The 27589-nt window shown below is 45.2% G+C and overlaps 1 protein-coding gene and 1 long non-coding RNA gene across 3 annotated transcripts in view; one reads left to right on the forward strand and one right to left on the reverse strand.

Moving 5' to 3' along the window:
• The window catches only part of TMCC3 (transmembrane and coiled-coil domain family 3), a 139400-nt gene that overhangs the window by 76098 nt on the left and 35713 nt on the right, over positions 1–27589 (reverse strand). The window contains exon 1 of one of the 2 annotated variants that reach the window (XM_084506264.1): positions 14189–14433. The exons of the other annotated variant lie outside the window; for it this stretch is intronic. The gene's annotated coding sequence lies outside the window, so the exon portion shown is untranslated. Of the gene's footprint in view, positions 1–14188; positions 14434–27589 lie in introns of those variants that run through there. 2 annotated transcript variants of the gene reach the window in all.
• On the forward strand, positions 805–7504 carry LOC311429964. Its single transcript, XR_014688486.1, has 4 exons — positions 805–905; positions 1469–1830; positions 2432–2462; positions 6563–7504. It is a non-coding gene; the product is annotated as an uncharacterized lncRNA (long non-coding RNA).

A 27589-nucleotide genomic window follows, 5' to 3' on the forward strand; every position in this document is an offset into this window, starting at 1 on the left:
CCTCTGGGTAAAGAGGACTGGTATTTTTCAGGGTATTTTTCCCAAGCCAGTTTTATCTGCTCTGAGAATGAGCCAGCTCACTCTCCTGATTTCCAGTCTTGACATGATACTGAAAAACTCGCTCGGCTGCACAGTAGCCGTAAGCAATAGTAAGAAGATAAGTGTGGCACACCTTTTAATGAAGAAATCAAGAAGAAAAGAAAACCCATCTAGGGAGGACGCAGACGCATGTCTATCACCTAACGCTATACGGGAAGGGAAACTTCCCAGTTCCCCCTTCAGGATCTCTTCACAGACCAGAGGAGAGGCTGCTCGCAGGAGTCCCCCCCATTTCTCACACTCCGCAGGAACGCCGATAACCCCCCCAGGAGAGATGGTCTGAAAGGCACATAGACACGCTGGAGGCGACATATGGGTAATTGATCCCTGTGCATCGCTAGGAAAAGAGTGTGAGTCAATGCACCTAGCAGTACGGCTCTGCCACAACCTGGCAGCTAGACAGCTGGGCTCCCAGTGAGGAAATCAGAAGCAGCTGGAGATGTCTCTCTGCACCACGTTAATCCCCAAGCGATACTGTGTCTCCAGACAAAGGTAGATGGATTTGTCAGTGCTCAGCGTTCAACTCGAGAGCCTGCAGCACCCCAGCAGGAGTCAGCAGCCTTCCCTTCTTCTAGGAGGCTCCGAGACTCTTGTTTTTCCCCAGATTTAGCAACTTCCTGAGGGTTTCCAACAGCCAGGAAAGGCAAGAATCCAAAATGCAAGAGGAAGCACGTGTGATCCCTGTGAAGCCATCCCAATCCTCCTGCCCTCCCAAACACAACCATGGAAGGAGGTGAAGGGGAAGAGAGGCACCAAGCAAAGGCCCTAAGGAGCTGCAATTCAGCCTGGGGGTCAGGCAGCACAAGGTACAGGAACACCCTGCTGGGGTACACAACCTCCCGAAGCTTGGCAAGAACCTGCTGCAGTCAGCTCATAAAACAAGCAGGGTGTGCACCGGGGCAAAGTGAGGAGATACATTCAGCACCGAGACAGCTCAGTCAGGCCGAGAAATTTCACGTGTGCATTTAGATGTGACATGCTAAAAGGAGCTGATGATCTTTGGCAGCATTTCCTGGTAGGGTTAATAAAGATATGTTTATTTCCCCAAAGATAGAACTTCAGATCTAAAAAAAAAAAAAAAAAAAAAAAAGGAAATAAACAAAAAGGACAAAAAATAGACTTCAATTTAGTAGCCAAATTTAAACTTTTAAGAGGGTTTCTCTTCTGCTTTCCTGTGGAGAGCAGATTGCTCAGTAATCAGACAGGAAAATTGGCTTGAGAAATATTGCTGTCCTGTCAGTGGCAGCCTCTTGCTTAAGTGAAGGGTTTTTTCCTTTTGGTGAACAGCCACGTTAGCATCTCATGGCTGTGCATACGTGTCTACAAGATAGTTTAATCAGTGCTATTAATTCCCCATGTTTACCCACAGAAGAGGCTCATGTCTGCACTTGGAGGAATGAGGCCATGATCGCTGCCACTGGAGGTGCTCAAGACTGTCCTCACCCCAGTTTCTCCAGACTGCTTAAACCCCCTTGAGTTTTGTGACTGAACATCACAACATTCAGCCACTCCAGTCGTGAGGTCTCCTCTGCCCTGATATCTGGATACGGAGCACCTACAGAAGGGCTGACACGTCCTGACTCCATCCACACCTTCCACAGTGAACACCGCCAGCAGTCCTCTAGGCCGCGGGGTCATGGACATGTTGTCCCACTTGCTGTCTGCTCACGATACACAGTGGTTTCAGCTCTGGTCAGCTGTATCTCAGGATGTATTTTCCTCACTTGAAATGTAAGTAAGGTTTACAATGCCACTGTGTAGAAACTTGATTTCTATAACTATCACTAAATTTTGTTCTGAAACACAGTGTAAAAGACAAGAGCAGAGTACGTATCATCCAGATCTGAAACTGAGAAGACATACGTTTTCATAACATACATTGGAACACGCTAGAGCAATTTGTCAGCTATAAAAATCCAGAAATGATACTAAAATGTAAGTGCTAAATTATGATTTTTACATTGATGCCATATTTTAGCGCAGAGCATCGAAGCTCTTTAAACACATTAATGAATTAAGCTTCGTCACACTGAGATTTAAACAATAATTAGCCAGTCAGTATAGGTCAAACAATGAGAAATATGTAGAAAAAAAACTAATGCTGATTTAGTTGTGATATCTCTGAATGCTATCAAATTATAAGGAATAACTCATACTAATTGCAATGTCATACATGATTAATTGCACACTCTCAATCCGGAGATTTTTTTCAAAATTAATCCTTTCAGGTGTTTCTCTTTCTATGAAGATTTCCCCCCCAGATCTACATTTTTAAGGCTGACTCTCACTCTGTTTTCTGACCCCGTTTGTGTGTTTGTGTTGATTTGCTCAGTACGCATGGAAAGTGAACGACTGTGTTGGAGGTAGGCTCCTGATTTCTATTTTTCCGATTCTGTGCTCTGATGCCTTCCTTTCTAATGTAAATATTTTCTAGGATTCCCAAATCACAGATGGAAGCTGCCTGCTTCTCATTTAGCTTTAATTACCCCTCGCTCAGTCTGAGCCTTTATGCAGAGTGGCCTTGCCCTCTGGAGGATTGCAGCCTTAAACGTTTCTGCTGCAAAACCAGCGACTGGATCTCCAACACCGCACGGCTCCTTCCCTGAGCCAGGCTCAGTGGGCTTCACACCGAGCATCTCCCGGTCGTGCTTTAGAAGCGTAACAGGAAGCAAGTGCTCTAACAACAGAGCTGAGAAAGAAAATGAGAATGCAGATCATTTGTGAATAAATCCTAAGGGCATTCAAGGAAGATTTCTGAAATATGAAGCTGCCACTCGTTTAGCAAAGCTACCCAACCTCTGATTAATGCTTGGAGATACTCCAGCCACCGGAGGGCTACCATGTTACTATTCAGAGAGAAGGTACAAGCTGAGAGACCTCAGACATTAGCTACAGGGTTCAAACACAGTACTTGTCCCAGTGTTTACCCAAACTTTCATGAAATCAGGGTTCCTGTTATCAGCCCTCCGTAAGGCATGGGCCTGGCTGTTTCCCAGTAAGACACCAGCAGCATTTTGCTTCTCAAAACCCAGTCCACATTTTCAGTTGTGGTAAATACTGCCTACATGACCCGTGTGCATACTCCGTGAAACTAAATGCAAATCCAGCCAACTACCTGGCCCGCAGGCAAGGCAGATACTCAGCAACCCAGCCACCAGAAGGGAATATTGACCCCAGCCCCCTCAGCCTGGGACCGGACCGTGGTCTCCATCTAAAGCCGCGTTTGTGTAAATGCTGGCCAGCAGCTATCCACGCAGGTCTGCACAACTTGTTCTACACAGCAGCGCTCGGGTCTACTCGGAGGCCTGCTGATTCATGATGAGAGAAACAAGCTATGCAACAAAAACCTGAGCAACGTCATAGCCAAAAATAGCCAGCCGTTCAGACCAACGCAGTAATAGCATTGTAATACTGGTACTAATTACAGGCCAACGATTGCAGACCTTAGAGCTAAGAGCCGATTTCTGAAACAAGCCAGAACAAGATGTACTCATAAAGACAAAACGCTGTGGGATGCTATCACGAAGATGGCTGCATCAGATCAGCCTCATACCGAGATGCAGGGAGAATCTCTTAAATCATTAGCAAAGCTGCAGCATCTCATTATTTTTAATAGCTCTTGAAATGAACACCAGTGCCAAAGAACCTACAAATATCCCTGCTCAGTAATCTCCAGGGTCCAGCCCTGGGCTCCACCACGCCAGGCTTCACTGAGGGGATTAGGCAGCCTAAAGCGAGCGCACAATTAATAACTCGCAGCACACCTTCCCCAGCTCCGCCTGCCCCATCTGGAGCGATGCTCCCACCTCTCCTCCAGGTGATGTTGCCAGCTCTTCATCCGGCATTCGAGCTGTGTTGTCCTTATTTTTTAATGTCACCACTCGATCCCTGAACCCAGCACCTCTCTGAGGGCATGACTGCACGAGACTCCCTGAGTGCTCAAACTTCCCTGGAGTTATCTCAAATGCATTATAAAGTAACAGGGTACGATTTTACCGGAGGGAAAACGAGACACAAACATCAATGCCATAATATCCACCAATTTCGGTTTCATTTTGTACAGAACTTTGCACTTTGCAGCACTTAATACATTGTAAAGTGCACCTCTAATTGGTATGGTTTGCAGTAGGCTCCCTCAGTTATTCTGCAGATCTTCTAAGGAGACAGAAAGTTCTCTGAGGAGCAGGACTGCAGTCTGGCTTCCTGAACTCTGGTGTGTTTGTGAACCCTGATTTAAGCTTTTCCCAGAACTGGCTTCCACCTGTCTGCTTTTTGGGGCCAAAATTGGTGTTCTGGAGCTATCTGCCTGCACAAAAAAGGAAACGTCCTCATCCTCCTCCTTCCAGGCCAGACACACCAGCATGCTGCAGAGCATCCCACGACCCTTTTGGGAGCAAGCAGTCTGCTGCTTAGCTGCCCTCAGGGGAAGATAAACTCATCAGCACAACCCAAGGACTGTCTGAACCCTTGGGTCAGCAAGGGATACGGGATGAGCAGGATATCTGTGTTTCTGTGCTTGTGTTTTGAAGCAAAGCGTCTCAAAGACCAGCAAGCAGGCAATACCAAACTATTTTCCTTAATCTTGCCCTCAAAACAGATGAACTGATGCTCTTTTTCTCAAATTCTTGATGAAGGTTTCATCCCAAGTCAGCCATTCAGCATTATCATATCTGCTCAAACACTCAAAGGACTGCAAAGCCACTAGCACAGGAACATGAGCCTTACAGCCTTACAGTGCACGGTTCCAACACCCATGGTTTTGTGATGAATCCCACACCAGTGCTAAAGGACCCGGCTCCTGCATCCCTGTCATCAGATGAATACAGCAGCATGAATAAAACAATGCAGCACTTCAAAGATTTTAGCTCTACTAGAGAAAATGAGAAATGTGATCTCGGTACGTCTGAAGGCTCAGAACTCAAAAGACAAACAAAGAAAGCCTGTCTTGTTTGGCTGGGTTTTCCTGGTCAGTCTTCTGGTCTGCCAAAGATCGCTGCCCTGGGATTTTTTTTTTAACACTTGACGTTAGCAGTTCAGTTATTTGCCCCAAAATATCACCTCTTCAGATTCTAACTATAGCGGCACTCTGAAAAGTAAAAAAAAGAAATAGATTACAAGTAGAGCTCGTCCTTAATATAAAAAATAAGATTAAAAAAAATGAATAAATGCTAATTTTACCTCCCTCCTTATACCCCCTACAATTTGAATATGAAAAAAGGTCTCTTCTGTATCGTATTTAATAGACTTTTTTCCACTACATGAGTTCGTAACGGCACATTTGAATCCTGCTCATGGAAAGTTTTTGTCCCATCACCGCTCACAAAGGCATACATTGAAAACAAAACCAGAAGTTGCCAGTGCAGGTCACACTTCAATTAAAGCCTTTTTGGTTACAAAGTAGGGTATTTTCAGCTTAGAAATGGTGTCAGAACCATTTTCTCTCTGAGAACTGTCCTGCAAGCATTCTTGCACCTGTGTAACTTTATTTGCATGAACGCACTGTGGTGTTTCTTGCAAGAAGCTACTTACTTGCTGAGCCAGATGTGAAATCTGTTTCTTGGACAGTGAATAGCACAGCATCTGCATTTAGGCAACAAAAAGAAACTGCCACATCATTACTTTTGGCACTGGAGGCTTTCTGGAAGCATTCACTCCAAAAGGAGCGGGGATCCTTTATCCCTTCTGCCTGCCTGGCGAGGACAGCTTCATCAGTGGCTGAGCTGGGCATCAGGGGGCTGGAGTCCCAGTTCTAAGTGGGGAATTAACTTTCTTCCTACCCTTAGGGTTAGCCTTTCTGGAAAAGTGGCTTCCTGCTCTTTAAACATATTGCCTCCCTACATGGAAAGGCAGAATTCCTTGCTTCTGAAGCAGTCGGTATTAAGCCATGATAAAGACGATACAATATATATATAAAGTCTGGAAAACAAAACTTATGCACTCTCTTTTTGATCAGTCTTTATCCTATCAAAGACAGACGGTTTAAAAAGTGGGATGCCATTTACTTTCCTAAGGGTTTTTCTTGTTGACAGATTTCTTAAAAATGAACTGTTCATAAAATGCTTGGCTTATGGCAAATCTTGATTTGAGAAGAGAATGGGAATGCTCAGCCTATGCAGTTCTGACATTTACAGCAATCTTTAACATCTCTGCATTTCAGAATTTGAGCTAGCTTATGCTATGAGATTAGGAAAGCAAAAGAAGAGGTCAAAGCAAAAAGACATTTTTTATCAGTCTGATCTGAACTTCTCCCTTCCTTCCAAGACAATTGATTTACTGACATTTAAATATTTTAAAATGCAGCTTAAAGTTAGCATTTTTAAAACTGGTATTTCAGTTCATTTTGTGATTTCTGGCTCAACTGGAGTTCAGGGGAGACTGAACCATATGGTAAAACAGGTTGCGGTCCAAAGAAAAATGTGGATCTATTTGATCCTAATAACTCTCTTTATTTTCTCTCTCCAAGTGCTGTCCTTTTTTTAGCATGGTTTGAGCAGTTGCACTGGTGGCATCTGAGCACAAGAAAACCAGGCACTAGACCGGAGCTCTGCTCGGCACCACAGGAAGGTGGAAAATATGCAAGGAGGTTTGGGAGCTTTCCAGCTCCCAGGTCCTTAGGGCTCTGGTGTCCCTCAGCACAACCCCCAGAGGTAACCCTGCTCTGGCTGATCCGGGCACCCCAACAGCACCCAAACGCTGGTGCTGCCACCTGGGCGTTTGTAGGGGAAGGGAAGGCTCGGCCAAGCCTTCTCAGCCCAGGTTAAGGCTGCTCGAGTTAGTACAAAGCAGAGTGCCCACAGCATGGGCATGAGCTGGGAAGTGACCAACCTGCAGCTCACTGGGTTGTTGTACATCAGCTGTGCTATCACGACTGGCTGCGTGCACGCTCCCTGCACAGCCCAGGGCACAGCACCGAACCTCAGCGTGCCCCACACAAAGGCAGGGTCCGCTGGTTTAAGCCACAAGATTGGTGCCTCAAGCAGGCACACACACAGCTGCCAGGGCTCAGCTGCCAGGTAGGGATGAATCTGGAGAAAAAAAAAATCAATCAATTCTGGTTTTGTGTTCATATCCCAACACAGGTAACTTTCCTATGTGTTACTAGGGTGAAATCAGAGCTACAAATGTCATGGCGATGCTGCAAAAATGACAGGAAGAAAATGAATGCCGTGTTTTTTCTCCTGTACACCACAACCCATGTCAGGACTGTCCCTTAGGTGGGGACAGGGCTCTGGCCATGCCCTGCCTGCACGCAGAAGTGCCCGCAGAAACCACCTTCTAGAGACACGAGCAGAGTCACAGCTGGCAGAGTGAGAAATGCGAGCTAAGGAGAGTGAGCACCATATGGCACAATTTCCTCTTGTTTCAATCCACTCCACATCTTGTAGTTGCAAAAAAAAAAAAAAAATCATCCAGTTTACGGGAGGAGAATCAGGTTACAGTAAGAGCAGAGCCTAACCCAGCAGCTCAGCACTCACGCGCTGCGATTAATAAATGTGGAGAGACACCAATCTGCGACTGGCACAAAAGATGAAAACGTACTGGAAAACATCGTGGAGAAAAGTGGCGTTCCTCTGTCAAACGAGGAGTTATTCATAACGCAGAAAAACAATTCGCAAGCTGTTCAGAATCACCTGTGCAGTACGAAATTAATACAGCAGTGTCGGCAGGCGAGCCCTGCCCAGGCAGGACTGCTGCCCCTCCTTTGGTGGCACCGAGCTCTGGAGCAGGGCAGAGCAGCACTGCAGGGACAGCAGACCTGCCACACTGCTCTGAGGGCACTGCTGTGGGTTCAGTGCCATTTCACAGAGGCTAAGCAGACATCTTTTAATCAGTAAACGTCCCTAACTCCCTGAAAACAACATTTGCGGGAGGAAACAGGGCAAGGTGCAAGGAAATTAGTATTTCCATGGTTCTTTGGAAATTAGGAGATAAGCAACACGTTGCAGGCATCACCAGAAGCCTGTGGCAGAACGAGGAGGGGAATTTCCAATTTCAGATCAGCATCAGGCCTCTGCTTAGCCCTACACCTAGGCTGCCCCTTGGTGCTCTGGAGCTGGCCCTGGGGCACGGGGCTGTGAGAAGGGCAGCAAGGCTGGCACACAACAGGGACGGGGATGGGGATGGCAGGGCCACCCTGCCTCCTGTCACCCCAGGCACCAGCCACAAGCAGCACAGAGCACTTGGGAGAACCCTAGAGCAGGCCATTAAGCACTGAATTTCAATGTATTCGCCTAATTTCTTGTTTGTTTGTTTGTTTTAATACTATGAATGACTTCAAGTCTCCATCGCAGAACAAAGCCACAGAAGAGCCTGGCGTGGTCTCCCTAATGGAAAGGCAGAGCCGAACAACATGTTTGTCAGCGAGCAAATCCCCCGGTGAAGGGTCTGACTCACAGAGTAATGAAACAATTACTGTTAGATGCTGTTATTTATTACTTATAACACAGTGGCACTTCCAGCCTAGGACAAGCTCCCACTGTGCCTGGCACAATACAAACACGAAGCAGAATACATAATTCAGGGGGCTTTGTTCGGAGAGACACAGCCTTATGCCCGATCCTAGTCTTTAAAGAAACGCAAACAAAAGTGATATTTATAACAAAATTAGCTACAGCAGCAGCTATCCGTGCTGTAGGGAGGGACATGGGTCATTCAGTTTGGGAGAGCCATCCCTCCCCAAAGCGCTGCGAGCAGTCCACGGGGCAGCACAGGTGGGGAGCCCTGGGGCTGGCACACCGTCTTCTGCCTCTGGCAGAAGTGGCTGCAAAAGCAAATTAAAAGGCAAAGGCAGCCCCTGACCTTTGCTAGCCTGAGAGAGCAGGGAGAGGATAATACTTTGAAACAAACCAGGCTGAGAGGCAGCAAGCCCTTGTTCTCAAGGGGTTCCTTGCAGCTGAGGGAGGGAGAACGGGTGCCGGGCGCCGGGAAGTCAGCGCTGTCACGCTGAGGACTGCTCTCCTCCGGCAGCTGGGAGAAGCTTCATTACTGAAGTGATTTGCTATCATGTGAAAAGAACCACATAAATACCACAGGGAAATTCATCGAGGAGTCACGGTAATGAAGAATATGATACAAGGGGCTTTCTCTCGCTCGTAATTTACTGCTCCCATTATTATTTTGCCTCTTAACATGTGTCCCCTGAAGATGAATACTTTCCTTTTAAAATATCAGCACGATCCAAAGCCTGCTGAAGTCTCCAGAAACACACAATTCATCTGGACTTCAAATGAGGCCATAAATTTGAGGGAAGGGGCTCAGTTGTTTTTTTTTTTTTTAATTATTTTTGCAACCATTTACACACTTCGCCATAAATCCTAGCGTATTCTAAAAGCCAGGTGCTGGAAAGCTTTTCTCTCTTCTTCTGAAGATTTTGGACATATTTATATACAGGCTTAGCAGTGCCAGTTAATGTGTCAGCTGCAGAAAGATAACCGTCCTTACTTTTTTCCCATGGCACAACTAAACCATACAGTAACTTTGCTTGAAGACATCACAGTCTCAGTTCACAAGGACAGAACTAACAGGGAGTGGAATCTGATCCAGAAACCGTATAAAAAATAAAGTAACCAAAGCACTTTGCCCATTAATAATGCAATCACACTGAAATATCCCAGTTTTGGAAAAAAAAAAAAAAAAGACATTTTTCTCAAAGCATGTATGTTCTCATTCTCCATTTGAAGTAAATGTGTGCAATGTTCAGCTCAGCTCTGCATGAGCGGAAGGGTGTGAGGCAGAGGTCTCTTGTTCGAGGTAATGAAATCCAACTCAGGTCACTACACAGAGACGTGGCTATAAAAGCAGCAGTCATAAAACTGAGGAGAACGAAAAAAATACAGGAAAAATCACTGTACACCATCTGTATTTTAAAGTAGAAGAACCAACCAATGCTTTTGAAGGTTTTGGGTGCACAGCCATGAATAATCCAGAAATGGGAGGTTTAGAATGAAGCGGGACAGGTTCGGAGTGAAAGTGTTCAGAGGGGTAATTTGGAGTGCATGCAGTTAGCGCTGCTCTCTGGAACTTACCTACCTAGAAGACACAAAGAGTCAGCGGACCTTGAGGATGACCTGAAAGGAGCAGAAGTAACCAGAATTTTTGTTTCCATTCTGTTCACTGATGAAAACTTTGCCAGTGACACGGAGTGCAATACCTCAGTTACGAGCGACATCAGCTAAATCCTACAGCTCCAGAAAGTACAAACCATTCTTTCTTCTCCATTTCCCCCCTTACAAACTTCCCTTTTTCTGTCTCCTGTTTAGTAAGGACCCAGATCAGTTGGCCAAGTCATCCTGACTGGAAGTAATGCAGCCAAGAGCCAGAAAGCAAGAGGAAAGCAGTGCTTTTTACAGCTCAGGACTAGTGAAAATCTGCAAGGCTTGAGTGGCTGACACTTTGGGGGACATTTTGTGTTACGCTTTTAATTTTCCAGAAGAGGGCTACAAGTGCACATGGGTGTCACATAGAAAATTCATCGGTTCAGTCATCTTCTTGATCTGCCTTTTACCAGTCCTAATGGAAAAAAAGGTCCAACTTTGACAGAGGTGCAAAAGCACCTGAACTGATTGTCTCAGGAAGACCGGCACCAGCTTAGGTCACCCAGGGACGTTTTCCTGTGAACGCTCCAGACAGCCAAAATCAAAAGCAGTAAGAAAACCTGCTGAAGGGAGAGCCATGCTTCAGTCTTGGGTATCTGCTAGAGAATTCCTTCCTTTTTCCTTGGCCTTTTCTCACAAGGCTAAAAATACTCTAACAGTGAAAGCCATTAATAATGGAGATAACTTGCCACCAAATCCTGCAACACAAATAACTGTTTAAAGGAGTAACAGCAACACAAAGGTCTGGATAACATCATATCCCTTGCTGAACTCAAAATAGCATCCAATTAACAAGACACAGGGCAAAATAAGGGCTTGCGTTAAACCCAGTGCCAATACAGTCTCTTGGCTTTTCTTACACACAACTGCACCACTTTTCACTGGTTTCTGGTTCACATAAGCAGAGACATTTTAGAAGGCCACAAACTGCAACTCGGGTCTGCTGCATCACATGGGACACAGAAATCACCCAGGAATCCCCCTGTGGAGAGGCGACTTCTCCTGAGCCTCGTGACTGAACGCTGACCTCAGCTCACTTGTCCCAGGCCTGACTCTGATTCACGCAAAGGCTGGCCTACACCCACTCCAGGCGTTTTTACCCTGCTTGGACAGACTGGAGGTGCCAGGGAGAAAACAAGAGTGAAGCCCTGTGCTTCTTGGGAAGGCGTCTCACACTTCATGTCTCGATCTCTTCCTCTCTTAAACATAATTCCTTCCTTAGCACAGGCTCGCCGAGGTGTATAATACAGAGGAGAAGGTCAATCTCCCAGTGTGTTGCTATTCCTGACTTAAATGGCTATGTGAATCTCAGACTGGAGTGGTAGAAGGCTAGAGAACAGCACACCTCTCGCCCCAGGAATTACATCAGTTCATGCACAGTTTTATGGACATGGCTCCAAAGCCAGAGGGGAGCTGCTGCCTTTCAGGCAGCATGACTGGCAAAAACTGGGCTGAAATGGATGCAAATGCTACAGCACCCGTCTTCCCCAGAGGAACTGCGTTAGGTCAAGGGAAGCCAAGGGCAACTGCTCGCTGATATTTGCAATGATCACACCATTACATTACGTTTAAGAGGTTCAAAATCCAAGCACAAGTCAGGCCAGTTTCTCCCCAGGGATTTAATAGCCTCCCTTTACCTATATGCTTTAACACGCATGCTGCATTACCAGTCACTACGGATAATCATCCCTTCCAGGAAGGCTGGGATCCCATTTCTTAAATCTCCTCCTGCTACAAGAACTATTGGAGGACTTAAGAAAGAACCGAGACCTTGCAGTTTTCCTTCTTACAGTAAGGTAACCCTGCTGCTGTTCTCCTTCAGCTGGAGAGCCACAGCTGGAGACCATCAGCCCCCCGGGGCTGCAGCAACCTCGCCCAACTGCTGCATGTGTCCCCCATGAAACTTTACTTGTGTTCACCCAGGCCGCTCCGGCAAACTCCAGGCAAACACGTGCACCCCACAGAAACAAAGAGCGATCACTGGAGCTGACCCAGCAGCGGGGCTCTCTGACCGGGCTGGGAGCACAGCAGCTTTGCCCCGTCCCATCTGCACCACGGGCAGCAGCCGGGGAAGAGGCAGAGTGAGGAGAGGCCTAGCACGAGGTAACACCTGCTGCTCTCCTCACTCTGTTACACACACGCTACAGAAGCTCCTGAGCAGGAGGAGATGTTCCCTGGGGCTGCCTCTCCCTGGGGCCACCACGTGGAGCAGGGAGGAGCAGGCACAGCTCGGCCCTAGGTGAAGCAGCAGCCAGGGGCCTCCATGAGCACATCCCTGAGGTGCTCCGGGCTTTCACCGACCGCTCTGCAGCCTGGCACCTGAGCTCTGGCAGAGGGAAAGGGCTCCTGCAGTGCCAGGAGTCAGTCTGTCACCCACATCCACCTCACCTGATCGTTTGAACTACCCTGCGCATGTTCACCGACACAACCCAGAGGCTGCAAACTGCCTTATTTTTCAAACAGATTGGAGGTTGTCTTATTTATAACACTGCAAGGTGGCTGTAGTTAAAATTCCCTTGATTACCAGTGGCCACGAGTGGTCTGACCTGGGCTGTCCCTGTCTCAGACCCCGCTATGGAGAGGTAGGCCAGGTGCACCCCAGCTGACACCGTGATGGAGCAGGAATCCCCACTGGGCTTCCCAGCCCCCAGCGCTTTCCTGCTCAGCATTTAAAAAATAATAATAAAATATTTTTCAAAATCGATTTTGCTTGCCTGTGTGTTTTCTACTTCTGGTTTTCTTTCCCTGAATTGGGAAAAAGAAAAAAGAATTGTTTTCCCAGCCCTTACTCATTTAACATCTGCTGCTTTCTGTCCTCTGCATGTATTTGTTGCTCACATAAACTACTCCCATTCCTCTTTGGGTTTGCTTGTAGAAAACCAGCCTTTTCCCACCCACAAAATGCATTTACTTCATGTGACCATGCTGTCAGGGGATACTGTAAAATAACTTGTTCCACTTTCAGTTAGTGTCCTCCCTCCGTCTCGCAGAACAACACCCCCACCCCCGAAGCACCAGGTTACTGTACTGTCAATTGCTAGTCAGGAATTAAAGTAGCCCTTAAATCCCAACTATGTTCTCTTTCTGAAGTACGAAATGCCATGTTGTCTTCTCGTATCATCAATACAATAAAAATGGAGTATCTTGACTATTGTAGCAGGTATCATAACAAAAAAGAAATTACATTAAAAGGAAGGAATCAATAACTCTCAATGATTTTAACCAGCTTTAAAAATTAGTACTAGATAAAACAGGCCAAAACCCACTCTGATAAATTTGTTGCTCATTTATAACACTGTGTTCTGTATCTGGGCACTCAAGTCAGTGCCAGTGGAACTGGTCTCCTGGGCCAATTTTTCCAAAAAAATATGATAATAGATTCAGAAGCTGAGTCAACTGCTAACTTGAGCAATGAATGCTCAAGATGAGCCCTTGCAAAACAAGAGATGAGTGAGGAACATGACAAATACATACAGAACGTCGTAAATGCAATCTTTCTCTGCTTTTCCAAATGGAAGGAAAATTGTGAGGTACCTGAAGCCAAACTACTACACAAAGTAAGTGCTGCAAACAAGGACTAAAGCAATGCTGATTGACCTATTTTCTGATCTTGCATGAACTTCAAAAGTACAGCAACTCCCATAAATACTGGTATTATCACATACAGCTCATGTCATACCATTAATCACTGGTAGCTATTACTGCCAAATGCCTGACAGTCGGGATGCAAACACAATCCGTCCTACGTAAGAGCCACCTCTGCAGGCTGACTGCTGCTTGTTTAGCACACACGGCACGGCTCACTGGTGAAGGCAAGGAGTAAGGCTGCTCAAAGAGGGCAGAAGGCACGGTCAGACTACAAGCTGTTGGAGGATCTGCACAACATCTTGATTCTCAGACCACCACCGCAGCAGACCACCTAGTCGTGGCTGGAAAAGCAGATAAAAGCAGTATCTAATAGAGAAAAGTTGTATTCCGAAAGCCAACAGCATTACCTAAGCAGTCCAGAAGGACACTGCTCCTCCACCACGGCGAACTGCTGGAGAGGTGGATGTTTTCAGCCTGGATGTAATGCTTGCATGAGTTATTCCCTGGAGAGAAATGAAAGCGTGAGCTGAGACAGTAGGGCTGCTTTGGTTTCTGGAAGTGCAACCCAGCCGTGGTCTGTCTGCTAAAGATAGCCCGAGAGTCTTCCTCAAAGCCAGACTCCTCTGCACACGCAGAGCAGGCGTGAAGGCAAAGCCATCCTGCCTGGCACCGAGCTGACACCAGCTATCAGCCTACTCACCCCGGCCGTCCAGGACGTGCAGAAGGTGCAGGAGGGCGTGCAGTGCCTCCACTTTATCTGAAGGCTGCTCTTTCAGAGCACAGGTGTGTGAGCAACCATTCCTGTCTGAGTTTTGGTAGGTGAGTGACAAGGCTGGGGTCCCAGCAGGAGCACACTGGAGGCAGAAACTGTAAGAAGGAGCTGACTTTACTTCCAGTTGTGCGTTTTTTCTTCGTAAACATCACTAAAAAGCCTGCAAAAACAAGTAGAATTTCCACTGCAAGATTTCTAAGGCCAACGAGAGGAAGAAAAGCCCCTTGCTCCTCCTCCTCCCTACCCAGCCACAGCCACTTGCTTGAGGACAAGCCCGGCGGACAGACAGAGTGCTCGCAGCCTGCAGATGCCCCAAGCTCTCGCAGGGGCAGGCCAGCTGTGTCTCACTCTCAGGCTATTACTCAGTTTATTCTTTTGTTCTTATAATTTGACTAATTCACTTCTAGATCAAACAAAAGAGTAAGGCAATCGTCAGCGTGCTGCACTGAGGAGCAAGCTTCTCTGGAGCAGTACAACCAGCGGCTTGTCTTTTTTTTTTCCTTTTTTATCAGACTATTTTTCTCCAAAACATGAATTTGTCCCTGCCTACTCTCTCCTTACTTGCACCACGATCAGGAGAGGTTCAGAGGAGCCTGCTGAGCAAGCCAGGGGGTCATACACCAGCAGGACAAGCAGGAGGGAGCTCCTGTTCCCCTCGAGCAGAGCCTCCGCTTCCACCAAAGCAAGAGCACATGTAGATGGGGGGAGAGATCCAGGCTGCCCCACAGAGACCGGGGAGAAATTTCTTCTGCGGTCACATCACAGGTATTAAAAATCCCTGTCCCTCCTGAGGTTACTGGAAACACCATAAATTTCACTCTTGATATTCAGTGTTTGGATCTTATCCTGTTTAACGAGGGTCAACAGGCTATTAGATACATCACTCTTTTCAAACACAAAATGGAAATCCAGGAGCACACATGAGAAAAAAAAAAAAAAAAAAAAAAAAAAAAAAAAAAAAAAGGCTTTTTATTTAAATAGTCTCTAACATTCAAAAGGAATTAGATAACAGCTCTAATGGACCCACCTACTTTTGATCCTTTCTGCTGCCAGAATGTTTTGTGTAATAAATCATGAGAGCACTACATTACTCTGCGGCTAAAAATGGAGCAGAGGCAGGAGGCGGCACAGAGTGCCGCACACGGGGTACAGGACCGTGCTCAACAACATCTGCACTTGGTCTGATTTTAAGCATCCTCAGGTGGGATGAGGAGCCCAAATGAGGGGGGAAAGGTTCATGGGATGATTACTGCACAGGCTGGCTTTTAAGCCTTTTTCCTTTCAACCTCACTCTCGTCACATTTTGATTTAAGCTGGACTCACCCCTGGAAAGGTCCTGCTTAGCAGAACAGCGCGGAAATCATTTACATTTCCCCAAAGCCAAGACAGCTGTTGAAGGGCAGAGAGAGAGCAGCTGAATTACAGGATGCAGTATAACCCCCCCTCAGTTCAGAGGGGTTAAGATCAAACATGTTCCTCCAGACCTGGAGAGGAAGCTTGTGAAAAACTGGCCCTGCTAAAATCATGATTTACCAGTGATAACAAACACCAGGCAGTGAACGCAGCCATGGACTCGCTGGGGCATCTCCTTCCTGCCGAGGGCTGACACATTATTCCAGCCGCAGCCCCGCTGCGGTTTAACCCGGCCGGCAGCTCGGCACCTCCCCGCCCTCCCTGCACTCAGTGGGGTGGGGGAGAGAATCGGAAAAAAGCGAAAGCTTGTGGGCTGAGATAAAGGCAGTTTATTAGGACAGAAAAGAAAGGGAAAACAGTAGCAATAACAGTACTACTAATAATGTGTACAAACAAGTGATGCACAGTGCACTTGCTCACCACCTGCTGACCGATGCCCATCCCATCCCTGACCAGCAGTCCCTCCACCCCTGCCAGCCCCTCATATTAATTTTTCAGCACGACTCCATAAGGTACGGGACATCCCTTTGACCATTTTGGATCAGCTGTCCTGGCTCTGTCCCCTCCCAGCTCCTGCTGCACCCCCAACCTCCCGCCGGCAGGGCAGAGCGAGAAGCTGAGAAGTCCTTGGCTTGGTGTAAGCACTGCTCTGCAACAATTGAACCATCAGTGTGTTATCAACATTATTCTCATCCTAGATCCCAAACACAGCACCCTACCAGCTACCAGGAGGAAAACTAACTCTATCCTAGCCAAAACCAGGACAATCCCAACGCTCAGCCCCAGGCACCCTAGACACAGATAACGCCTACTTGCACTGAGCAATGTGGCCACACGTGATGGCAGGCTTCCTCTGGGCTGCTGGACACAGAAACCAGGCTGCCTTGGCCATGTTAACCCAATGGGTCGGCTGAGCTTCTGCTAGGTGAACGGCTGAATCAAACCATCTCAAGGGGAAGTTTGTAACAAGAATAAGAAGTTTTAGTGTCTGCCAGACACCAGTCTGGAGAATGGGCATGAACAGCTCTGTGAGTCTTTGTTTAGTTCTTCTGAACTTTGTTTAGTTCTTCTGAACGGTTTTAGTTAAGAAGCTGAATTTTGTAGGTGGCCAGGCAATCATCCCGGAACCCCAGCACGCGCTTAAACTTGGATAAAGCAGGGTGTTTCAGCTCTTGTCAGGGAAAAAGCTTCTGGGACAGATTCATACCAGGGAACCAAAAATAATAACAAATAGAAGTCTCGTTGGATTTAAGTAGTCCTACTGTCTAGGAACTGAACTTCAGTGAGAACTGAAACTCATGAGGAGCGAACAAAAGTGAAACTGGAGGCTGTTAGTGCTGGGAGTTGTAACAGCCACAGCTGCTGGTAAGCGCATGGACCTGCTATCAGATCTCTGGCAGGCTCTGCTGCAGCACATTAACCACGTAAATAACCCCGTGCGATGCAAAAACATCTTCAGAGCTGTCTCCATGTCCAGATGGCATTGCTCTTTCGAGTCCAGTCTGCTGGATGTCAGATCTTAAGGCAGCCTACTTAGATCTTCCACTCAGATGTCTCCACGCTTTCTCCTGTGACTGATTTACTGGAACAGGAAGAAATGAAAAGCAAAACTCAAAACTGCTTCTTGCAGATGTGCACAAATTGCAATTACTCAAAGGAATCAGACGGAGCCACCTCATTAAGAACAGATCAAAAATGTGAGTACCTCTTCTAAAAAAAGAAGAGGAAAAAGATGAACAGTTAATAAGTGACATGATCTGAATTAATATATACTAATGCCAGGAAGACTATTATGCTTACCAGCCAACCTGAACTGCATAAACCCAGCCACAGAAAGCCTCAGGACTCTTCTGTTTCCCCTGAATTATATTTAAGTCTACATAGAGGATTTCGTTAAGCACATACTGCATTATAAATGGAAACATTTATAAAACTGCAAATGGACTTCAAGTTTAGATCCCAAGTTCCTCATTTTAAACCATAAAAACACTTCTAACATTCTTCAAGTCTGAGAACAAATAAGAACTCCAGGATCCCAAGACCCACACCCAGCTCGTCAATAAAGCTGATGCTAATTTCCAGCAAGGATATTGCTCAGATTTAGGAAAATACACAAGTGCAGTAGAGAACCAGAAAGCACAGCTGGGTGGTGGCTCCCTCTCGCTTCTTTCCTGCTCCCTTCCTCCACTGGTTGTCACCAGAGCCCCAAATACAGCAGAGGGTCTTTCCCCTACCCTGCACCCTTGCAGCTTTATTAGTTACGGACACAACCAAGGTGGTTTCATTGCCTACAGCTGCTATTTCTGCACCCTTCCCTGCGCTCTGCAAAACCAGCAGATTTAGAGAAGACCTGATCTGCTTTCTATCAAACTGTGTGGCATTCCAGCCACAAAGGAGCACCAAAACAGAGTCCCTGCTGAGGAGACTCTGAGTGACAGCTAAAGCATACCAATGGGACTTAGCTCACTAGCACTTTCACTCTGTTTCCTACTCAGCTACATTTCCCTTTTTAGAAGTACTTTTAACTCGATTTCCTGTAAATACATTCCCTGTGCTGCTTTCTGTCGGGTATCCTAATCAGATTTTAACTCCAGGGTGACATAATGACTTAAGTGCTGCATTTACTCTCCAGCTAGGGACCACCTTGCTAACTGCTTCAGTCCAAAGCGCATCAACATTGCAGAGCACTCCCTTGCTTGAACTCTTAACACGTAACTCCCGACGAATGCTAACGCACGGACCATGGATGAAGCATCACGGTCCACTTTGATTTACTTGCACAGAGTTCGTGTTGACGCGTCCATCCACTTCCAGCAGGTATTGGTAACAAAAGGGACAGGGGGACTTCCAGGCCCAGGCATTGCCCTGGCTGTGAGGGTGGAAGCAGGAGATGCAAAGCCAAACCGAGGCTCCTCGGACTGATAGTCTCTTCTTAGCTCAGTCCCAGGCTGCTGTGCAACCCAATGGTATTTCTCCTAAAGACCATGGGACTACAGAAATCCCTGGAAGTGCCACGATCTCCACACAGAGGCTAGAGTGGCTCCATAACTTTCAAACCACAACGGGATGACCTGAGAACACAAACTCAGTTGTCAGGGTGAAAAAATCTACAGAAATGGTTAAGTTCTTGAGACAGACTCCAAAGACTGCCAAACAAATGTAGAGTGCAATTCTTTTACAGATGCAGAGGAACAAGAGAGAAAAGAGCTGAAAGCCAGAGCTGAGGGAGGGAGGCAGGAGCTCTGTAAGGCTGAGGTCTTTGTAGGCACAAAAAGAAAGTTCATTAACTGAGTTCTGGTGCAGGAGGAACATGCTGAGTCCATAATGCAGTCTCTGCTCGAAGGGAACAGTTGCTCCTAACATTTTTCCTGTCACAAAGTATTTGTTTTTTCTGTATTTTTGTTGATCATAATAGGACTTTTAGCTCCTTAAGGCATTGCTCTAATTAAGAGTTGAGTTCTGCAACCTAAGGACATTGTATCAAGCATAACCACTGTCTTAGACAGTGCTGGAGCATGAACTCAATCACGTACCTAAAATCCAGAAGCAACAGTGGGATTAAATACTGTCTCCATTGAGACATGTTTTACAAAATATCTTCTACTGAGGATGTATTTTGATTAAAATATGACTGTTACCTCCATGCTATGGACATCTGGTCTATTATTCTAAAAATAATTGAACTATTTTTCTTCAGTTCAGGAAGTTTAATTTTATTAAGTGACTGCAAAGCAATGTAAAATATTCATAAGCAACTCAAGAAGACTGCAGGCTAATATTGGCACTGCCAACTTGCACAATAAAAGGAGAGATTAAGCTTGTTGTCTTAATTGCACTTGTGTAATCAATTTATTTGGATACTGAAGAACAGAATAAAATGGTGCTGTCATTTAATTTAAACACTAACAAAAATTAACATTTGGACTTCTAGCTAAGCAGCCATAAATTACTTGCACTGCTCACAGTACAACGTTCGTACTGCTGCTAGAAATAAGTAGCTTAATGACATCCAAACAAACCAGTCAAAACAGGGAAACAAAATGAAAACCTATTTTAATACTCTTGCCATTTTAACACGCCAAAAGTTAATTAGCGATATTAACATTTGAGTCTTGAGGCCCAAGCCAAGGTTGGTTTCAACTGCTTTAGACAGCGTGAAGCTGCACAGCAAGGGCAGTCAAGGCAGAATATCAGCATTTTGAGAAATGGCTGAGGGCAGTCCCTGAGATTCAAGACATTGTTTTAAGAAAACATTTGGGATATTTTGGATTATATTATTTAGATATTATTTAGATTATTTAATTATCTATTACTTAGATATTTAGATATTATTTAGATTATTATTTCCAATGTTTTTGTCTTTTGGTTTATAGGTCTCTTAATTCTTATTCTCCCAGCTTTTTTCTATATCTTCAGAAACTACAAACGGTATGCAAAGGTGAGAACTGAGTATAATCACCCCAAAAAGAAGTCAGTCTAGAGCCAGCACAGTGCAGTGGGTGTCCCTGGAGGTGCACGCTGCTAGTGATACAGCCATTCTGCTCAACCGATATATTTAATCTTCATGATGTTCAGTGAGTAAAAAAAAAAATGGATCTTGTAATAAAGTTATTGCATTTAATATTTCCCATAACATGATGCATATGATTTACTGACGCATCTCCGGGAGGCTGCAAGAGAAAAAAGCAGCCTCTGTCCCTCTAAATGCCAACAGCAGCCTTACAGACAGAGCTTCACAGGACGGGGAGGGAAGGGGGCAGCTGCCTGCAGTCCCTCTTGGCAAAGTGGGGCCCAGCCTCAAGAAATGAGGAAGCTAAATCTTGAAAGAGGCAAGTTCTGCAGTCTTCTGGCCTGGGTTGGCACAAAAGAGGAGTCATCATTAATTCTACAACTGGGTCTTACTGTTCCTCTGGTCTTTCTGATCCCCTCAAACTGATTTCCGCAGCTGCCAGGGATGAAGGCTATCACCCCAGCAGGGATGGAGGCTAGCATCACGGCAGACTTCAGTTCAAGTGTCTGCTGAAAGGCTGTCAGAGCTGATGTTCTCCCTCCTGTTGGCATGCAGACAGGCTTTCAACTAAAGCAATGCCAAATATGCACAGAGAAAGCACCACAGTGACTGGATCAAGGCAAAGAACTCAGAAGCCAGCTCAGACAGCTCCATCAATCACCAATCCAAATGAACAACCCTAAAATGCAGCCTCTGCAGCAGCCAACAAAGGTAGCAAAGAAATACAACCCGAAAAATTAATGGTAAATAAAGTGACCAAGTTAAGACTGGGTTTTCTCCTCGTCTGGAAAAACTCCAAGAAGATCACAGACTGTATACATTACTCAGATCCCAACTGAGGCTGTGTTAGGATGGAGCCCGTGGAGATCACAGCAAAGCCTGTCAGAGTTCTGTTTTGGATGGCATCTGCTCAACAGAGCTCTGTTTTGGCCAAACCGTGGGACAGGTGGTCCAGAAAGTCTGTGCAAGCTTAATCCTTGGAGGTACTCAAAATTCAGCTGCAAAGAACCTGAGCAAGCTGCTCTGTCTGCTTTGAGCAAAGGAGGGAATAGCGACATCCAGCAGTCATGCCCAACCTACCTGATTCGGATTCATCTCTCTTCTAAAACCAGCAAGCTGAATCTCTGCAAGATATTAATGTAAAAAAAAATAACCAAGGTAACAGTCGAAGGAGGTTATGTTTGCTAGGGTAACTGATAATTTGCTAACTGAAAATTCAGAGGACAGACGAGAACAGACTGAGGTTTCATTAACTCCTGCTCTACTGCAAACCAGACCAGTCATTTACAGTTCACCTTAGGCAAATGCTATTTTAAGAAAGAGGCTCCAAACTTTTAGACTAAGTATGACTTCTGAGCAGCAATAAAAACATTCTGAAGTGCCTCGTGCTTAGTGAATTCCTTTATCAATTAGAGCTCAATTTGGCTCTCATGAGGTCACAGTCCATCCATTAATTTTAGTGCAATTTGGATCACGACCTAAATTAGCTGGCTGACCAGCCTGTCTTCTTAGTCTCAGCATTCTGGATAGTCACAGTCATTATATTTTTGGCCCAAACTGATTACAGATAGAGACCCTGTCAGAGCATTCCAATTTTAGTGAGGTCTCCATGTTTTTTTCAGGAGGTTAAGTGATTGCATCAATGCACGCCGTAAATCATTGACTTCCAAATGCATTTAGTTGCTCTCTGTTGCCTGAGTTCATCCCCCTAACTTGTTTTATTTTACTGTGGTACCTAAATTGCTGCCTGGGTGCTCTCTGTATTCTGTGCAAAGAGAAATGAGTTAGCATTTAAAACTTAAAGCTACACAGAACTAATTTGGGCTGATGTATCTAGAACTCCCTGTAATGACAACCACAGACAGATCAATCCTTTTGTGTCACGGGTAGGACTCTGCTTTCGGACTCCTACTATTTTGAAAAGTAGACTACCACATTTTTCACTGCCATCATAATTCACTAAATAAAGGACACTGTATTCACTAGTGGTTATTGAAAGAAAGCTTGCCAGGAATCTTCCTGCCATCAGAAGTATAGATGGAAAAGACAGTTTGTATAGAAATGCAGATCATTCTGGTTTTCTGCTGTAAAAATAGGAATGAAATAGATTGCTAGTTAACTCCACGTAAGAGATGTGGCAGACTGAGCCCTGGAATTTCCATTCAGCAGAAAACTTGCTGTCTTTCTGGGAACAACAAATATGTTGGCTGATTAGCAATTTCCTGACCCCGCTCAACTTCACTTCACGGGAAACATGGAAACAGCAGAGGAAGCAAGCTGTCTTTGCAAGTACCCAGAAGGTTCTGCAGTGTTAAGAAAAAGATAATGTGGGTTTATCAGAGAGAGACCATGTCAGTCTTCCTCCAAGAGCAGGAAAAAGGCCCTCCTTGGTACAAGAGGACAAGGAGACTCTCTGCATGTTTGGTTAATGCACAGCTTTTCTGCACTTTGTCGCAAAAGACATCTCCAGCAAGAAAGCGCTTCTCGATGGTTCACTGCCAAACAGGAACTATGTGCCTTGTGATATTCTCCTAGGTCTCCAACGGGATAGCAACACGGAGAATATCCACTTCCTATACACAATACAGATAGCATCTGGAAGGGGCTGTAAGCACATGGGAGGGCAGAATTAGAATTTGAAAATGTTTGAGGAATTGGTGGAATTTCCACCAATTCCAAATAGCACGCTATACAGTATGAACAAGGGAAGAAGAGCACACTTGAAAAGAAGCTATCGGCTGCACAATACAATGTGCAGAGCAGGTACATACGCAGCAGTTCCACCAGAAAGGATGTGCAGATAGATAGGGTCCTAAATATCCATCCATGTCATTCTGTTGCAAAACAGACAAGTGAAAGGTGACCCTAAAATAAACTTTACACTGGAGTCTATAAACCTTCTGTTTTACTTGTAGGTGTTAATGCTTCAGCATGAGTGCTGCACTCCACGTGGGCACTGCACCTCTCAGGAAGCATGGACTACCACAGAGTGGCCAAAGAAGGCCCAGGGTTCAACTCATCCCACTCAAAGCATCATGGCTTATCTCCTTCTTGCCTCCACCTTTCAGTACAGCCAGAGCAAAGAATGACCTCGAAGCTCTTCTCTCTGTCCCAGATGAACTGATTGATGCAGAAAGGACAGGGAGGCACAGCAGTGGCTCAGTGACATTACAGCTTCTATTGCAAAGTGACAGGGAGAAAAAAAAAAAAAAAAAAAAAGATGAAAAAGAGAAGGAGGAGTGAAAGTGGCATACTCAAAGAGATAAAGCAAGCAAGCCAGTGGACAGAGAGTTGCTGCTAATTGGAGAAAACCCTGCATCTGACAGTCCTCCAGAGTCCAAATGCACTCACCAGTGAGTCTAGCACCAAAAGCACTCTGAAAGAAATATAAAAGCATTCCTTTTAGTGTTAATTAGTATCAACCAGGCACACTGAAATCAAAAGCAGCAGATGTCTTAGAAGCAGAAAGGGACTTCACAGGGACCTGTGCTTCTTTGTTGTACTGCATAGGTGTGTGAAAAACAGAGAGATGGAAGAGATTAGCCTCGACATTTTCCTATTGCGAGACGCTGCAGTTAACCTGTGATTTCAGCTCACTAAACGCTTGGGAAACACTATACCTGAGGAGAAGGTAAGTAAGAGAGGTGAAGTGTTGGTTCAGAAACCTCAGCTCCTCAGGAGTTAAGTTATGGAAATGTCCGGAGAAGGTATGCTTACCTCTGACCAGAAAACACAAACCAGCCCTGTTTCAATGTCAATGCCTGTAGGAAGCTAAGGCTACCACACACTGCCTCTGAAAACATTTTATGTTTGCTGTTTTCAGGAAAACATGAAGCCTCTTTGCCGTGGGCCAATTCTCCACAGCAGCAGCTGCCTGCTCTCTCCAGCCAGGGCCCGGCCATGGGGCTGGCTGTGCTCCCTGACCCAGGGCAGGCACACGGCAAGGAAAAGCCCCACAGCAGCCCGAAGGAGACCTACCTCCTGGTCACAGGCCAGCCACCACTGCCACCCCTGATCTGTGTTCATGTCGGAGCTGCCCTGCCTGGTGCCTCGGCTCCCCTGCAGGGTGAGGGGCCGGCTCCCTCCGTCCTCACCATCCTCCCCTCCCTTACATAAGCTAAGGTGATCCAGAGGCCACGGCAATTTCAGTATGAATACATGTCATACAAAATATCTGCTGGCTCGCAGGCCCTTTTTGTTTGCTTCAGATACTGCTGCCTGATAAGGAAAGCAGAACCACTTTAGCCTTGAGAAAGGCCTGTGCGTACAAAGGCCTCTCCATCTCCCCGTGCCGCTGACGCACACTCAGGCTGCAGGACAAACACGAGCCCTCCTGCAGGTCGCCGCGGGGCCAAAGAGAAGGGTTTCAACCTTCAGCGTAAAGCAGTATATTTATTATGAACTTGCCATCACTACACTTCTGGTCAACTACACAAAACTAAATTTCCTTATGGGTTTTCTATTTGGACGAACATTTTAAAGACAAATGAGGGGTGTACCAAGAAATAAAAAGTAAGTGAACATTAGTAAATTTTAAAAACAATTCTCTTTCTCGTGGTGTTTACCAGCACAGCCATATGAAGCTTTTATGACTACAGGATGAATATTGTTCACAGGGCACAGGAGATGGGGGAGACCACGAGGCCTTTTGTCTCTTTCGCCCTGTCAGTCAGCTCTGCTGCCTTGTGCAGTAGCTGCATGGGTGACACAGGTTTGGGAAGGAGGTCTGAAAAATTACAGGACAGAGAAACACGCAGAATCTGCTGGGATCAAAAGAAACCCAGTAATAACCTACCAAGAGCATGCAGATTCACTGAAATGAGATTATGTGCTATCATTTTCCATTGGTCCTCGCAACTGATTGCAGCATTTGATATATGCAAGCAAGATCCTCAGACAGTGGCAGATGAACACAACTCATTTCTTCCAGCATTTGAAAGCCATTAGGATTAGAGCACTGCATGCACCAGAAGCATCAAATTAAACACCCTTCACCAGATCAGCCCCCACCATCCCCCAGGGTTTTGTGAATTAACACTGCAAATTAAGTATTTTAGCGAGAGAACTTTTGTCTTCTTGGTTACCAATGATTTAATTATGCCTCCTTTTAAAACACAAGATGGTCACAAGTTCTTTCTCTTGAATAGCTAACGAAACTGTACCTAAGAAAGAAATATTTTTCTACTCCATTTTATGACTGCAAAATTCGGATGTGAATGGAGGCTACTGGTTAGTACAGCATTAGGTCTCTGAGAGAATGCTAAGCCTCTTTTTTTTTTTTAATGTAAAAAAAAATGTTAACAGATTCAGACAGAAGACAAACCAGCCTACAGAGTCCAGGTATTGGAGGCAATAAGGGAGTACAATACCTAAGGGTTGTTAGGTTTTGCATGAAGTTATTTTGTGGCACCACATTTAAGGAAACTAAAATTAAAATTAAAATTTATACTTCTCTTCTTTGTTATTAAGTCTGTTAATAACACTTATATTACCAAGGATTAGTAGAAGCTGTAGGAAAGTACATCTGTTAAACAATCAGAAGTAGCAGGAAAGTGAAAAAATGTCACAGAACTGACTTTCAAATAATTGTATCCCCCTGAACTGTAGATCAAGAAATTCTCTAAAATCAGACTCCCAGCCTACCAAGCACTGCATATATTGCTAAATAAAAGCATTCAGAAGCACAACACGGTCTAAACAAACTTTTATGATATTTTGATTTGATGACAAAGACAGATAACCTAGAACACTGTGGCAGTAGAAGAACCAAGAAGCACAGGATAATCAGGACCTGTACGTTTGCCAATTCACTTGACAATCATCATCAACATAAATTGTAATATTCTGGCTTAGGCTTGCTGGACTTATTTACAAACTAAGGCAACTAACACCAGGAAAATAAATCCGGGGAATACGTCTCTTAGTTCAGTATGCCTCACAAAGACTATAAATCTTTTTGAAGTATTACCATGTACAGGAATATACACAGAATGATAAACAGAGGAAGTAGCAAAGCAGTCCACAGCGTATGATTTATGCAAATTGAAACTGAAGTCTGTGTAAGGAAAATGAGAACAAAATGTAACATTTATTGGATTCTATTCACTGGGAGCATAAAGCTAGAATGATAATAGTAGTTGTTCTCAGATACATTTGAATGCCAAGAAATTGCTCCAATATAATTTTTGTCTACTGCAAAGTATTTGTTAGCAATTTAGCTCAAAATTGTGTTAGCATTTCTAGATCCCCCACGTCTGCCTATTGTTCCAGTCCAGTTTACCTTTTCCTCCCATTCTACGTACTGTGCATGCAGCATCTTTTACACAGTACGCCACAAAAAGCTGAAAACTGCAAATATAAATGGGTAAAAGCAAATCTGTTAAGACAGGGATTCTTTCCCCAGATGGTATTAAGGATTAACACCACATCCCTCAACACAAGTGGAAAAAGAGAGAAGATAGATAGACCTAAATGATTTCCACAAAGGATTATTCCCTCCCTGTGCAAAAAGTACACAAGCAGTACAGAAGCCAGAATTATGTATTATTAGCCCCCTCATATCCCATACTACGCAGGCCCCTTCAGAGCAACCAGTACCTCTTCTTTCACAGCTGTGGATGATCTCCAAAGCAGCTGGCTGTGCTGATCAGATTGAAACACCATTTGGGAAGTCCCATTTGAACCACCACTGTGTTTTGGAGAAGCTGCAGCCTTGATTCAACAAGATGCTCAAGTTCTCTCCCTGAGCACCACTGAAGCAAGTGAGCCAGTACACACACCTCATCTTTTAATGAGTTAGAAACTTAGGAGGAATTATTATTTCATACAATTGTACTGATCTGCTAAAGTCAACTCTCATGGCTCCTCTACAAACCATATAGGCTGCCCTAATTACTTCAAGGAACTAAATTCAGTTCTGTAATTCTGAGCCAATTAATGTTTTGTTCCTCTCTTTTAAGCAGGGCTTTGATGCAGCGTGTGCAGCTGTGCGTACCCAAGCACATACATTTGTTTATGTATATGTTCATGCTTCATAAGCCTTCTGCTAAGGTTTAATTCTCATCGGACCATACATATGTTCTAACAAAGATTCAACTCAGAGGATTTTCACAG

This window comes from Aythya ferina (genome assembly GCF_964211825.1).
Source record: "Aythya ferina genome assembly, chromosome: 1".
NCBI lineage: Eukaryota > Metazoa > Chordata > Aves > Anseriformes > Anatidae > Aythya > Aythya ferina.